This window comes from Somniosus microcephalus, chromosome 6 (genome assembly GCF_052327205.1).
Source record: "Somniosus microcephalus isolate GS21.2 chromosome 6, FLI_Smic_1.0, whole genome shotgun sequence".
Taxonomy (NCBI): domain Eukaryota; kingdom Metazoa; phylum Chordata; class Chondrichthyes; order Squaliformes; family Somniosidae; genus Somniosus; species Somniosus microcephalus.
The window spans coordinates 16,879,508-16,892,711 of NC_140992.1; the positions used below are offsets into that span (position 1 = coordinate 16,879,508).

At 47.5% G+C, this 13,204-nt stretch overlaps 1 protein-coding gene across 19 annotated transcripts in view; it reads right to left on the reverse strand.

The window, feature by feature from the left end:
* The window catches only part of LOC147115496 (muscleblind-like protein 1), a 743,720-nt gene that overhangs the window by 291,662 nt on the left and 438,854 nt on the right, over nt 1-13,204 (reverse strand). For 5 of the 19 annotated variants that reach the window (XM_085989781.1, XM_085989777.1, XM_085989783.1 and 2 more), the window contains exon 1: nt 8,239-8,492. The exons of 1 other annotated variant lie outside the window; for it this stretch is intronic. The gene's annotated coding sequence lies outside the window, so the exon portion shown is untranslated. 13 more of the 19 variants (XM_085989782.1, XM_085989778.1, XM_085989766.1 and 10 more) reach the window with 9 other exon arrangements.

Sequence of the window (13,204 nt, forward strand, 5' to 3'; positions counted from 1 at the left end):
TACCACAGAAGGCAGTAGAGGCCAATACATTAAATATATTCAAGAAGGAGTTGGATATATTTCTTAAGGCTAAAGGGATCAAGGGGTATGGGGAGAAAGCAGGGACAGGGTACTGAATTTGGATGATCAGCCATGATCGCATTGAATAGTGGAGCAGGCTCGAGGGGCCGAATGGCCTACTCCTGCTCCTATCTTCTATGTTTCTATGTATCACAGGTACTTTTTTTTTCTTGACGTATTACCAAATGTTGATGCAATGTAATATTATGGCACCCGCCTGTGCAGCAACCCTTGGTGTTGACAATTCAAACAAAGCCATCTGGATTCTTATCCCCAAGGTTAGGACCCTTTGCAGCTGAGAAGAACTAGTTCACTGTGCAACCCTCCCCACCCAGCCCACGGTCAGAGTAGCAAGGGCAGGGCTAACCACTTCCCTATTCTGGAGGGCCTCAGCGTGGAAGTAAATCCGTGCGCGCTTAAAGTTATCGAGTTCCTCTATCCGTCACAGAATTACGATTTGCAACGCCTTTTACTGCTATCCGCATTTCAAATTAACAAGAGGAGGAAGATTTCACAGTCGTATAGGCTGATAAGGCCAAAAAAAAAGGTTGCAACAGGGACAGAGAGAGAGAGGGGGGTTGGAGGTTAGGGTCGCACATCAGATTTTCCTCTATCTTATCCAGGATTGTGGGAGAGGTGCTGGAATATTAACATTGATCTAAAACACAGCCACTGACCAGTTAAAGAACCCAATGGGTAAAAGGTATGGGGGGGGTGGAAGAAAAATACAATCAACGGCATTTCTTAAATATGCATCCAAAGTGCGGACATGCTCTCGCTATCAGACAACACCAAAACCCTAATGGATTCATCTAGCGATTGATGATGGTTTTCTCGTGTGTTTCAATCTAGTTCTCATAGGCCATTTTAGCAATGAAGAAGTACAAATAACATCCCTTAATTACTGGTCTCTCTTCCATTAAACTTTAACATCAAGCTACCAACATTATAATATAGCAACTCACGTGCCACTCAATTTGGTTCTTTTATTTTTTTTGCTCACGAGGCTAGGAATGGGGCCCCGTTGGAGTTCTTTGTGAACACTCGCAGTGATTTCAGCAAGCCCCATTCCTTAACGTCCAATCCTCCGTGGAAATGTAAAATTTATTACACTCATAATGGTGACAAATGCAATGTAAGTATGGTCACAACCTCACTGTCTTGCCTTTTTTACTCCCCCAGGAGAAACCTAATAAAATGGCCTCTTTGTAACAAGGCTCATCTACTGGCTTCCTGTGGCAATGTTATATAACGCGAGCAGAGTGCCGGCCAAATTCAAATCCCCAAAGGTTGTATAAATGTAGCCATTTCACAGTAACATTAGGAGCAGGAGGAGGCCATTCAGCCTCTCGGGCCTGCTGGCCCACTCAATTAGATCACGGCTGATCTGCACCTCAACTCCATTCACCAGCCTTTACTCCACATCCCTTGATATCCTTCCCTAACACAAAACTATGGATCTCAGTCTTGAAAATTTCAATTGGCCCCCAGCATCTACAACCGGTTTTCTTTTTGGGGGGGGGGGGGGAGGGGGCGCGGGGAGGGCGGAAGAGAGTTCCAGATTTCTTCTGTGTGAAAAAGTGCTTCCTGATTTCAGTCAACTGTAGAGTCAGATGGATGAATTCCTTTAAATAAGTCGGGGCAGAAGTTGTCCAGAGGGACTGAGCACGTGCAGTACTCATAACATACAGCCATTATATACTTATCCATAAGGGAACTGCGAATATTTCTCTCTCTCCGCTTCCTCATAATCTACTTGGATGGATGGCCCAGGGCAACTGAGTCCTGATGGTCAACTGGGAACAATGAGGTACGAGGAAAGTCATTTCTGGAGGTCCCAGTGCAGCACGTGTTGTGGGGCCATTGAGGTCTAGAGGTCAATGGTGGAGGGGACGCACATCAGTTGGTGGAACTCTGGTGCTGGTTCTGGGGATTTATTAGGATGGGGAGGGGGGAGAGGCTGGTGTGAAAAGGAATTAATCTGAATCCCACTTTTACAGTGTTATATTGCTGCTGGTTTATTAGTCAGCTTTCTCTACTGATCCGATACAATAGTAGTCGAAGAGTTTCGCTTCTACTGGTAAGTGTGTGAGCATTTTGCTGCCGATCTAATCTAAATGTGTTTGTGTGCGTGTGTCTGCATGTGTGTGTGTGTATGTGTAAAAGACTTTGCACCTCAAAGATATAAGCCAAGGGGGTGACCTAACAGAGGTCTTTATCATTATGAAAGGGTTTGATAGGGTAGAGGTGGAGAAGATGTTTCCACTCGTGGGGGAGTCCAAAACTGGAGGACAGAAATGTCACGAATAAATCCAATAAGAAATTCAGGAGAAACTTCTTTACCCAGAGAGTGGTTAGAATCTGGAACTCGCTACCACAGGGAGTAGTTGAGAGGAATAGCACAGATACATTTAAGGGGAAGCTGGATAAGTGTGTGCGGGAGAAAGGAATGGAAGGATATTTGGATAGGGTTAGATGAAGTAGAGTGGGAGGAGGCTCGTGTGGAGCATAAACACCGCCATAGACCAGTTAGGCCAAATGGCCTGTTTCTGTGCTGTAGATTCTATGTAATGTTATGTAGACATATCACAAAGTACTTTGCAACATAGAGATAGCCTATTAGTACAAAGCAAGCTCCCACGAACAACAGTGAAAATGAATGACCAATCAATCATTTTGTTTAGGTGGTTTGGACCAAGGGACAAATATTGGCCATGGTGTTGCTCTACTTCAAATTGCGCCCTGAGTTCCCGTTCACCTGGACCAGCAGAACAGACAGACGAGGCTTCTGTTTAACACCGCATCCTTGGTCAATGTGGCAGCTTGGACAGCGCAGCCTAGATCATGTCTTCAAATCCCCCGGTGTGGGGCTAGAACCCACAAACCTTAGTTCTACCTAATGCACCAAATGTACACCCAGGTCAGTAAGAATGGTGGCAAGGGAAGTATCACATTCTAATGGTGATTCTAATGGGAATTATGCCAGTCTCCTTTCTGGATTCACAGTAATAGGTTTGTATGTGTGTGTGTGCGTGTGCATGTCTGGGTGTGTTTATGTCTGGGTATGTGTTTGTCTGGGTGTTTATGTGTGTGTGCGTGAGTCTATGTGGCTGTTTGTGTGGGTGTGTGTGTGTCTATGCGGGTGTGTGTGTGTCTATGTGGGTGTGTGTGTGTCTATGCGTGTGTGTGTGTGTCTATGCGGATGTGTGTGTGTCGTTGTGGGTGTGTGTGTCTATGTGTGTGTGTGTCTATGCGGGTGTGTGTGTGTCTATGCGGGTGTGTGTGTGTCTATGCGGGTTTCTGTGTGTGTATACGGGTGTGTGTGTGTCTATGTGTGTGTGTGTGTGTGTCTATGCGGGTGTGTGTGTGTCTATGCGTGTGTGTGTGTGTCTATGTGGGTGTGTGTGTGTCTATGTGGGTATGTGTGTGTGTATGCGGGTGTGTGTGTGTGTCTGCGAGTGTGTGTGTGTGTCTATGCGGGTGTGTGTGTGTGTCTATGCGGGTGTGTGTGTGTGTCTATGCAGGGGTGTGCGTGTCTATGCGGGGGGGTGTGTGTCTATGCGGGTGTGTGTGTGTCTATGCGGGTGTGTGTGTGTCTATGCGGGTGTGTGTGTGTCTTTGTGGGTGTGTCTGTGTCTATGTGGGTGTGTGTGTGTCTATGTGGGTGTGTGTGTCTATGTGGGTGTGTGTGTGTCTATGCGGGTGTGTGTGTGTGTCTATGCGGGTGGGTGTGTGCCTATGCGGGTGTGTGTGTGTGTCTATGTGGGTGTGTTTGTGTCTATGTGGGTGTGTGTGCCTATGCGGGTGTGTGTGTGTGTCTATGTGGGTGTGTGTGTGTCCATGCGGGTGTGTGTGTCTATGCGGGTGTGTGTGTGTCTATGTGGGTGTGTGTGTGTCTATGAGGGTGTGTGTGTGTCTATGCGGTTGTGTGTGTGTCTATGCGGGTGTGTGTGTGTCTATGCGGGTGTGTGTGTGTCTATGTGGGTGTGTGTGTCTATGTGGGTGTTTGTGTCTATGCGGGTGTGTGGGTGTCTATGCGGGTGTGTGGGTGTCTATGCACGTGTGTGTGTGTCTATGTGGGTGTGTGTGTGTCTATGCGGGTGTGTGTGTGTCTATGCGGGTGTGTGTGTGTCTATGTGGGTGTGTGTGTGTCTATGTGTGTGTGTGTGTCTATGTGGGTGTGTGTGTCTATGTGGGTGTGTGTGCCAATGCGGGTGTGTGTGTGTGTCTATGCGGGTGTGTGTGTGTGTCTATGCGGGTGTGTGTGTGTCTATGTGGGTGTGTGTGCCTATGCAGGTGTGTGTGTGTGTCTATGCGGGTGTGTGTGTGTCTATGCGGGTGTGTGTGTGTCTATGCGGGAGTGTGTGTGTCTATGCGGGTGTGTGGGTGTCTATGCGGGTGTGTGGGTGTCTATGCGGGTGTGTGTGTCTATGCGGGTGTGTGTGTGTCTATGCGGGTGTGTGTGTGTCTATGCGGGTGTGTGTGTCTATGCGGGTGTGTGCGTGTCTATGCGGGTGTGTGTGTGTCTATGCGGGTGTGTGTGTGTCTATGCGGGTGTGTGCGTGTCTATGCGGGTGTGTGCGTGTCTATGCGGGTGTGTGCGGGTGTGTGCGTGTCTATGCGGGTGTGTGTGTGTCTATGTGGGTGTGTGTGTGTCTATGTGTGTGTGTTTGTCTATGTGGGTGTGTGTGTGTGTCTATGCGGGTGTGTGTGTGTCTATGCGGGTGTGTGTGTGTCTATGCGTGTGTGTGTGTGTGTCTATGCGGGTGTGTGTGTGTGTCTATGTGGGTGTGTGTGTGTCTATGTGGGTGTGTGTGTGTCTGTGCGGGTGTGTGTGTGACTATGCGGGTGTGTGTGTGTCTATGTGGGTGTGTGTGTGTCTGTGCGGGTGTCTGTGCCTGTGCGGGTTTGTGTGTGTCTATGTGGGTGTGTGTGTGTCTATGTGGGTGTGTGTGTGTGTCTATGCGGGTGTGTGCGTGTCTATGCGGGTGTGTGCGTGTCTATGCGGGTGTGTGTGTGTCTATGCGGGTGTGTGTGTGTCTATGCGGGTGTGTGTGTGTGTCTATGCGGGTGTGTGTGTGTCTATGCGGGTGTGTGTGTGTCTATGCGGGTGTGTGTGTGTCTATGCGTGTGTGTGTGTGTGTCTATGTGGGTGTGTGTGTCTCTATGTGAGTGTGTGTGTGTCTATGCGGGTGTGTATGTGTCTATGCGGGTGTGTGGGTGTCTATGCGGGTGTGTGGGTGTCTATGCGGGTGTGTGGGTGTCTATGTGTGTGGGGGAAGGGGAGTTCCATTTGCAAGTGGAAGCCTGTTTCCTTTGTCAACCTAGCAGGGGGTGGGGTAGGGGGGGAGGCAGGAAGTGTGACTCTGGTCTCTGACAGACTAGGGTCAAATACCCAAATGGTAGGGTTACCAGAGCTGAATTTGCCACAACATTATAAGATAGAAACTCAATACAAATAGCGTGGTTGCCTAAGTAACAAGAGAGCGACAAGTTTCTAAAAACATGCTGATCCATATTACGACTGATTGGAACCCTGGAGACCCTGGAGACTGTGTTATGAAGCAACACCGTCAAAAATTTACTCACCAAAACTGTAGCTAAACCTGAATAAAATTAGTACTTTTGCCAAAACACAGGTGAAAGAGTCAACTTTTATGATTTCACAGCAAAAACAATTCCACAGAAATTTTGTGTCAGGACTACATTAAATGGAACGCAATCACTATGTGCGGCACACAAACCTACGAGAAGCTATAGGGTTTTGAATTGGACGTGAATCAAAATAATTTGGTGAAGGCTCTTACATTAGTCCGATTGGAATAAAAAATATATAAATATTATGTCCCTTTCCATAGCGATGTGTTGCTATGCGCTGGATGGTAAGCCAAGAACTAACATTATGGTGCAATCTCCCTCAATGCACAGATGAAAATCATTGGTAAGAAGTTGCTGGCTACAGTAGGCCTCCTTCTGTTCCATAAGGTTCGCTTATCAAGGTTGGGCTGTGTTTCATTTTTCATAGACCCAGATATTTTTTCGCGGTGACCCGGAAGCTGGACTTGTGGGCCGACAAAGCAACGATTTTATTATAGCTTCTAATAATGGAAGGAGAGGGTTGGGGGTCGGGGGGAGCTCACACGGTTAATAAACCGTTCCGGAAACGCGAACGTGTCGTACTAATCCGCACGAGGGCCCTTTTATTTTGGAGAGGAGAAGAAAAATAAAACTGAAGGCAATCGTCGAGGCGCCAACGCTCGAAGCCAAATTAGCCCGACGTCGCAAAGGTAGCCATTTTACAGCAAACAGAATGAACCAGAGCTGAACCATCCGTGAAACGGAGGGGGTGGTGGGTGGGTGGGGTTGGGTGGGGGGGGGGTGCGGACAGTTAACAGTAGGTGTAGCACGCACCAAATGTAGGTTGCACGAGTGACAGCAAAACAGCCAGGCTCTCTCTTGCTTTACAGTTAGTGCTATTATTTAGTTCTATTATGACTTTTTATATCTCTCTCCCTCTCTCTGTTGCCGCACCCCCTCCCTCGCTCTCTCTCCGGCTTTGTGGTAACTGAGCACTGATCCACTGAATCGAAGCCATTGGAAAAAGTTCAAACATCTGGATTATTTTAAACTCTGAAGGCCCCCCCCCCCCCGCAACCCCACCCCCTCCCCGCCACACTGCCACCACCCTCTCCATCTTGTTTGGATCTTTCGATTTTCATTTCCCCCTCCCACACGTCCATAATCATTTTTTTTTTAGCACACGGGAACCAATAACAGATACAAAAAAAACCCCACAAGCTCAAGGCTTCATCACCCACTGCCCGCCACCGCACCCCCCCCCCCGCCCCCACCCTCCTCCTCCTCACCACCCTCGGTTATTTTGACCCCAAACGCAACAAACGATTAATAATGAAGCCAGAGGTTGAGTGAGGCAGAATGGGGCAAGGCCCTAAGGTGGATTCAGTCTGGGCCCAGTCTGGGACAGAGAGCTACCTTCCTTATCAGACCACCACACGCTTGTTAGCAAAAAAAAAGTTCAATACGGTATATTTTCGAATGGTGCCTTTACTCACCTTGGCAAATCCCTTCGCTTTTCAAAAAAAAAGGCCGCAAAAAAAAATCAATAAATAACACACATGGAAAAAGAAGGCTCCAATTTTTCATGCGATTTTTTTTTTTAAAACGCACGCCACAATCCGCAGTCATGGCTCCTGCATTTTAGAATGACTATCTCAGCAAAAGGACTATTTAAAAAAAAAAGAGACACCGGCAAGAGTATCGGCTGAATAATACTGCGGGCACTTACTTTTCTAACAGTTACTGGATGACGCACGGCAAATAGTGGAGAGAGAGAGAAAGAAAATCCTCACTCGTGTGGGGCGTCTTCCGCCCTGTAAACTTGGCTGGGCTCATACAGTACTGAAATACAGCACTGGCCATATAAGGAAGCACAGCTAAACATGTCACGCATAATTTATATGCAGTAGGCAGAGAGTTAACCTTTCGGTGCACATACTAGGACCACATGCAATACATGCTGGCAGCAGCCCCCTTTCTTTATAAAACAAACAACCGACGCCCCCCCCCCACCGCCGTCACCCACCCGCACCACACCACCTCCGTAAGATAGTAAACAGCTACCTGCACATGCCAAAGACCTGACGCCAATTGACGCCTCTTAATCATTCATTCTAATTGAGGCAATTTAAGATGGGGCGGCCGCTTTTATCCACCTGTTATTTTTTTCCTTTTTGCCGATGTGCGAGAGAGAAGAGCTTTCCTGGGCTTTGCCTGCCTGCCTGCTTGCTGCTTGCTGCTGAGCATGTGACGCTGCCTTGCAGACAGGAAGAGGCTGCTCTGTGGCAGAGCTGCCTGCAGCTGCGACCTTCTGACTCCGACTCCCAGCCCAAGATGATGTGTGATATGAAACCGTACACCGCGGTAAACTAGACGTCCCCCACCCCCCCGCACCTCCTCCTCCTCCTCCTCCTCCTCCTCCTACTCCTTCCCTCCTTCCCTCCTTCCTTTCGCCCGATCAAATAAACCAGTGATGGCTCGCTCTCACTTCCTCCACCCGGGTGCCTGCCCAGCCAGCACTGAGCTCCAGAACGGTCAAGTCTCCACACACACACACACATACGCACAGGCAGACACACAGTGAAGGAGACAAGAACTTACCTCACATTCTATTTTCCCCAGTGCACTCGAACCGAGGACGGAACGCTCAAGGCATTGTGGGATTCATCTTTAATTTTTTTTCCTCTCTCCCGGCTCTGAAGGTGCCAAAGATGTGTTAACTCGTGCAAACCCCCTTCCCCTCCCCTCCTGTTAGAGGAGCGTGACAGCCAGCAGAACTTAGCGAGCCGCAGCCTATAAGGGCCGTTGAGTGTGTCTGCGTGAAAACCCTTCGCTCTGCTGTCTCTCTCTCTCTCTCTCTCTCTCTCTGGTCGTGTGGTGCTGTCTGCCTTGCAAAGCCCCTCCCCCCTCCCTGGAGCTGCACAAACTCTATCAGGAAACGCTGGGTTGTACCTGCTAACTCCCCGGCATGAAGTGGGAAACACTTAGGAGTCTTCTAGATGTTTCTATCTCTCTCTTTTTTTTCAAATAAAACAGAAATGCAGCAGCCTCGTCACACACACACACATACACACATGAAGGAAAGCCCGGGATCTTAGACACAAGGGCCTCTGTGGAGAAAGGGGGAAGGAAAACATGATTAAATAGAGAACTAAGTAGAGAGGAAGTTGTCGGTGGACAGGAGCGACCTCCTCTCTTCCCCCCCTTACGAAAGGCTGCAATTGGTAGCTTCCATCTGATATGTAAAGCATATAATAACCTCTGAACCGTGGTGCCACAAGTGAGATACAAGCTGTTGGACCAGATTGGGGAGGGGGGGGGGTGAAAGGAGATGGATTTATGTACATGCTTTTATTTGACTTCAGGACCAACACTCAGCAGTTCAGGGAAGCAACATGCAAATTTCAGGCCCTCGGCAAATTGCCAAGTTAGGTTGTTAACTCTTCGGCGACTGAAGTGAAATGTAACATGGCCACAGTTTTTTTCTGGGGAGATGCCCACCGCCTGTCCACAATGTCATGGTCAGAAGGACTTCAGCGGGACTAATGTCATGAAGCTGTACCCCACACAAAAAGGAATCGTGTTAGTACAGCGCCCGCGATGTACTAATATAGAAACATAGAAACATAGAAGATAGGAGCAGGAGTAGGCCATTCGGCCCCTCAAGCCTGTTCCGCCATTTAATGAGATCATGGCTGATCATCCAAATTCACTACCCTGTCCCTGCTTTCTCCCCATATCCCTTGATCCCTTTAGCCTTAAGAAATATATCTAACTCCTTCTGGAATATATTTAATGAATTGGCCTCAACTGCCTTCTGTGGTAGAGAATTCCACAGGTTCACCACTCTCTGGGAGAAGAACTTCCTCCTCATCTCTGTCCTAAATGGCTTACCCCTTATCCTTACACTGTGACCCCTGGTTCTGGACTCCCCCTGCCCTTGTGAACATCCTTCCTGCATCTAGTCTGTCCAGTCTTGTTAGAATTTTATAAGTTTCAATGAGATCCCCTCTCATTCTTCTAAACTCCAGCGACTATAAGCCCAATTGGCCCAATCTCTCCTCACACGTCATTCCTGCCATCCCAGGTATCAGTCTGGTGAATCTTCGCTGCACTCCCTCCATGGCAAGAACATCCTTCCTCAGATAAGGCGACCAAAACTGCACACAATACTCAAAGTGTGGTCTCACCAAGGCCCTGTACAACTGCAGCAAGACATCCTTGCTCCTGTACTTGAACCCTCTCGCTACAAAGGCCAACATACCATTTGCCTTCTTAACCGCCTGCTGCACCTGCATGCTTACCTTCAGCGACTGGTGCACAAGGACACCCAGGTCTCGTTGCACTTCCCCTTCTCCCAATCTATTGCCGTTCAGATAATAATCTGCCTTACAGATAGTTACAGAGGTGGGAAAAGAAAGAACTTGCATTTCTACAGCGCCTTTCACAACCTCAGGACGTCCCAAAGTGCTTTCCAGCCAATGAAATACTTTTAGAAGTTGTAATAAAGGAAACACAGCAGCCGATTTGCACACAACAAGCTCCCACAAACAGCAATGAAATAATTGACCAGGTCATCTGTTTTTAGGTGTTGGTTGAGGGATAAAATGTGGGCCAGGACACCAGGAGAACTCTCCTGCTCTTCCATCGAATTAGTGCCATGGGATCCTTTTACATCTACCTGAGAGGGCAGATGGGTCTCAGTTTAATATCTCATTGGGACGACAGCTCCTTCCCTCAGTGCTGCACTGAACTGAGAGCCAGCTGAGATTTTGTGCTCAAGTATCTGGAGCGGGAGCTTGAACTTATAGGGCGTGATCTTGCCAAACCTGGGGGAGCAGGTTTGGAGGTGGGACAGCCGGGAAAATGGCAGAATCGAGGGGCGGGTGCCCAGCCCGCCCCCAACCCGCCTCCGTACCATCTTCCCAGGAGGCGGGTAGCCGACCTGCACTGGGTCCCGTCTCCTGGAGGCGGAAAGAGGATTACAGCCACTTAACTGCCTGTTAACAGGGTTTGTTGCTTTATACGGAGCTCTCAGCTCTCCCTATCTTTTACTGTAGCGTTCGGTTATCCGGAATTTTTGATGAACCGGCACCACATCGGTCCCGTCGGTGCCAGATAAAAAAAAGTTTCCTGTACCAACTGAACCAGGGCTGACACCCCACTTTGGACCGTTGGAAAGTCAGTTTGAAAACAAATGGGATGGTGGGTAGTAACTGAAAGGATGGGCGATAGAATCAAAGGGCATAATTTGGTTTACCACACCACGTCAGGGCGCTCAGTATGCAGGGTACACAGCCCCGTACATAATGGACGGGTGGGTCTGCGGGCATGGCCTCCCAAAAAAAAGATTTTTGCCAATTTGTTTAGTTCATTTTCCTGTCTGAAAAAATCTATATATAAAAATCACATACCTTAAACTTTATATATAATATATAAATATATATTTATATATATAAATCTGTATATATACGCATATCATAAATCTTATATATAATATATATGCAGCCTCATGCACTGTAAAAGCACACCGTACAATTAAAGCACATACAGTGTGCTCCCTTACTGATTTTATTCAATGAATAGCTGAGTTCCGGATGCCTAGAAGGCCAGTCAATCCACTCATTCTGCTATTCCATGTTCTCCTGAAGTCCTTTGCAGTCCACCTCACTATTTGCCAAACTCTCTACTTTTGTGTCGTCAACATATTCTGACCTCTGGGCCACGTGTCAGCTGTGTCTCAGTGGGCAGCACACTCGCCTCTAAGTCAGAAGGTTGTTGGTTCCATGTCCCACTGCAGGGACTTGAGCACAAAAATCTAGGCTGACGCTCCAGTGCAGTGCTGAGGGAGTGCTGCACTGTCAGAGGTGCCATCTATCGGATGAGACGCTAAACTGAGACCCCGTCTGCTCTCTCAGGTGGACATCAGAGGTACTATTTTGAAGCACAGCAGGGGAGTTTTCCCTTTATATTTATCCCTCAATCAACATCACCAAAACAGACTATCTGGTCATTATCACGTTGCTGTTTATAATTGGTTGCCACATTTCCTACATTACAACAGTGACAACACTTCAAAAAATACTTCATTGGCTGTAAAGCGCTTTGGGACTTTTCCGGTGGTTGTGAAAGGCGCTATAGCAATGCAAATCTTTTTCTTTTTTGTTTCTTACATCCAAGTCCAAATCACCTTTGTCTATTGAGACCTTTGTAGAAATGGTTCCGATTTAATTATAAAAATAGAGAAGGACTCTATTTAATTTTTGAAGTGCAAAAGAAAGAAACGCTATCAGAAACAAAGGTATTAGCTTTGGCATGAAAAGCATGCGGTATTTTTTTTTTGCCAGGAGTGGTGTCTAGTTAGATGTGAGGACAGCTTTATTAATGATGGTAGGCCAGAGATGGTGCCTGATTATGGTGACACTCAAGAAAACGAAGAGATCAAAATACTTTAACAAACGAGAGTCTTGCCAAAAAAAAAACTGTGAATGTAAAAGCTGCAAAACGATCCTTCAGCACTCGAAGAATTAACGTTTATATTTTTTTAGGCCCAAAATAGTAGTCTTTTACTTGCCTGTTTTATTGACAGCAGAATAATTCTTATGACCAGAATCAATCACACAGCAATTTTATCCTCAATGATTTGGGAGCATAAATGCGGCAGCCTTTGTTCAGCTAATACTGCCTGGTTTATTTTGCAAAAGATAAGTTTGCAGGGAGCCGACTGTACATGACACGCCTACCACCCTGGAGCTAAGCCAACATGGCGAGCTATGGCTGAGTGCACCTCCACCCATACCCTCTGACCCCCATTTCCCCGGCAACCCATTAGACTGGAGCAGATGTAGCATGCCCACCAGCAAGTCTGCTCCTGCACCTGGCTCTAGTGAGTCACCGAGAATTCTGAGCCCGAGGATTTGGCCGAACAAGTTTCTCTTTTTACTTAAAAAAAAGAAATATATAAAACTTACCCGCAGGTGCTGAAGGGGCCAGAAAATCAGAAGGTCTACAGGTAATGAAAGCAACAGACTGCTTAGTTGCATTATTGCTAGGCAGCTCGTTTAAATTCATTCTGTTAGATCAAGATCAGTAACCTCGTGTCAAGAGCCAGAGTTACAACCTTAATCTTGCTTAAGGGTCACTGTCAGGAATACTACTAAAATCTTGAACTCAAATTACTCCATGGCTTCGCACCCACCCACCTCGCCCCCCCGATATCTGTAACCCTAGAACCCTCCGAGAACTCTGCGTTCCTCCAATTCTGGCTTCTTGTGCATCCCCGATTTCCTTCGCCCCACCGTTAGCGGCCGTGCCTTCAGCTGCCTAGGCCCTAAGCTCTGGAATTCCCTCCCTCTTGTCTCTCTACCTCTTCTCCTCCTTTAAGATGTCCCTCAAAACCTATTTCTTTGACCAAGCTTTTGGTCACCTGTCCTAATATCTCCTTACATGGCTCGGTGTCAAATTGTGTCTGATAACGCTCCTGTGAAGCATTTTGGGACATTTTACTACGTTAAAGGTGCTATATAAATGCATGTTGTTGTTGTACCAGTGATTCCCTTCACGGGTA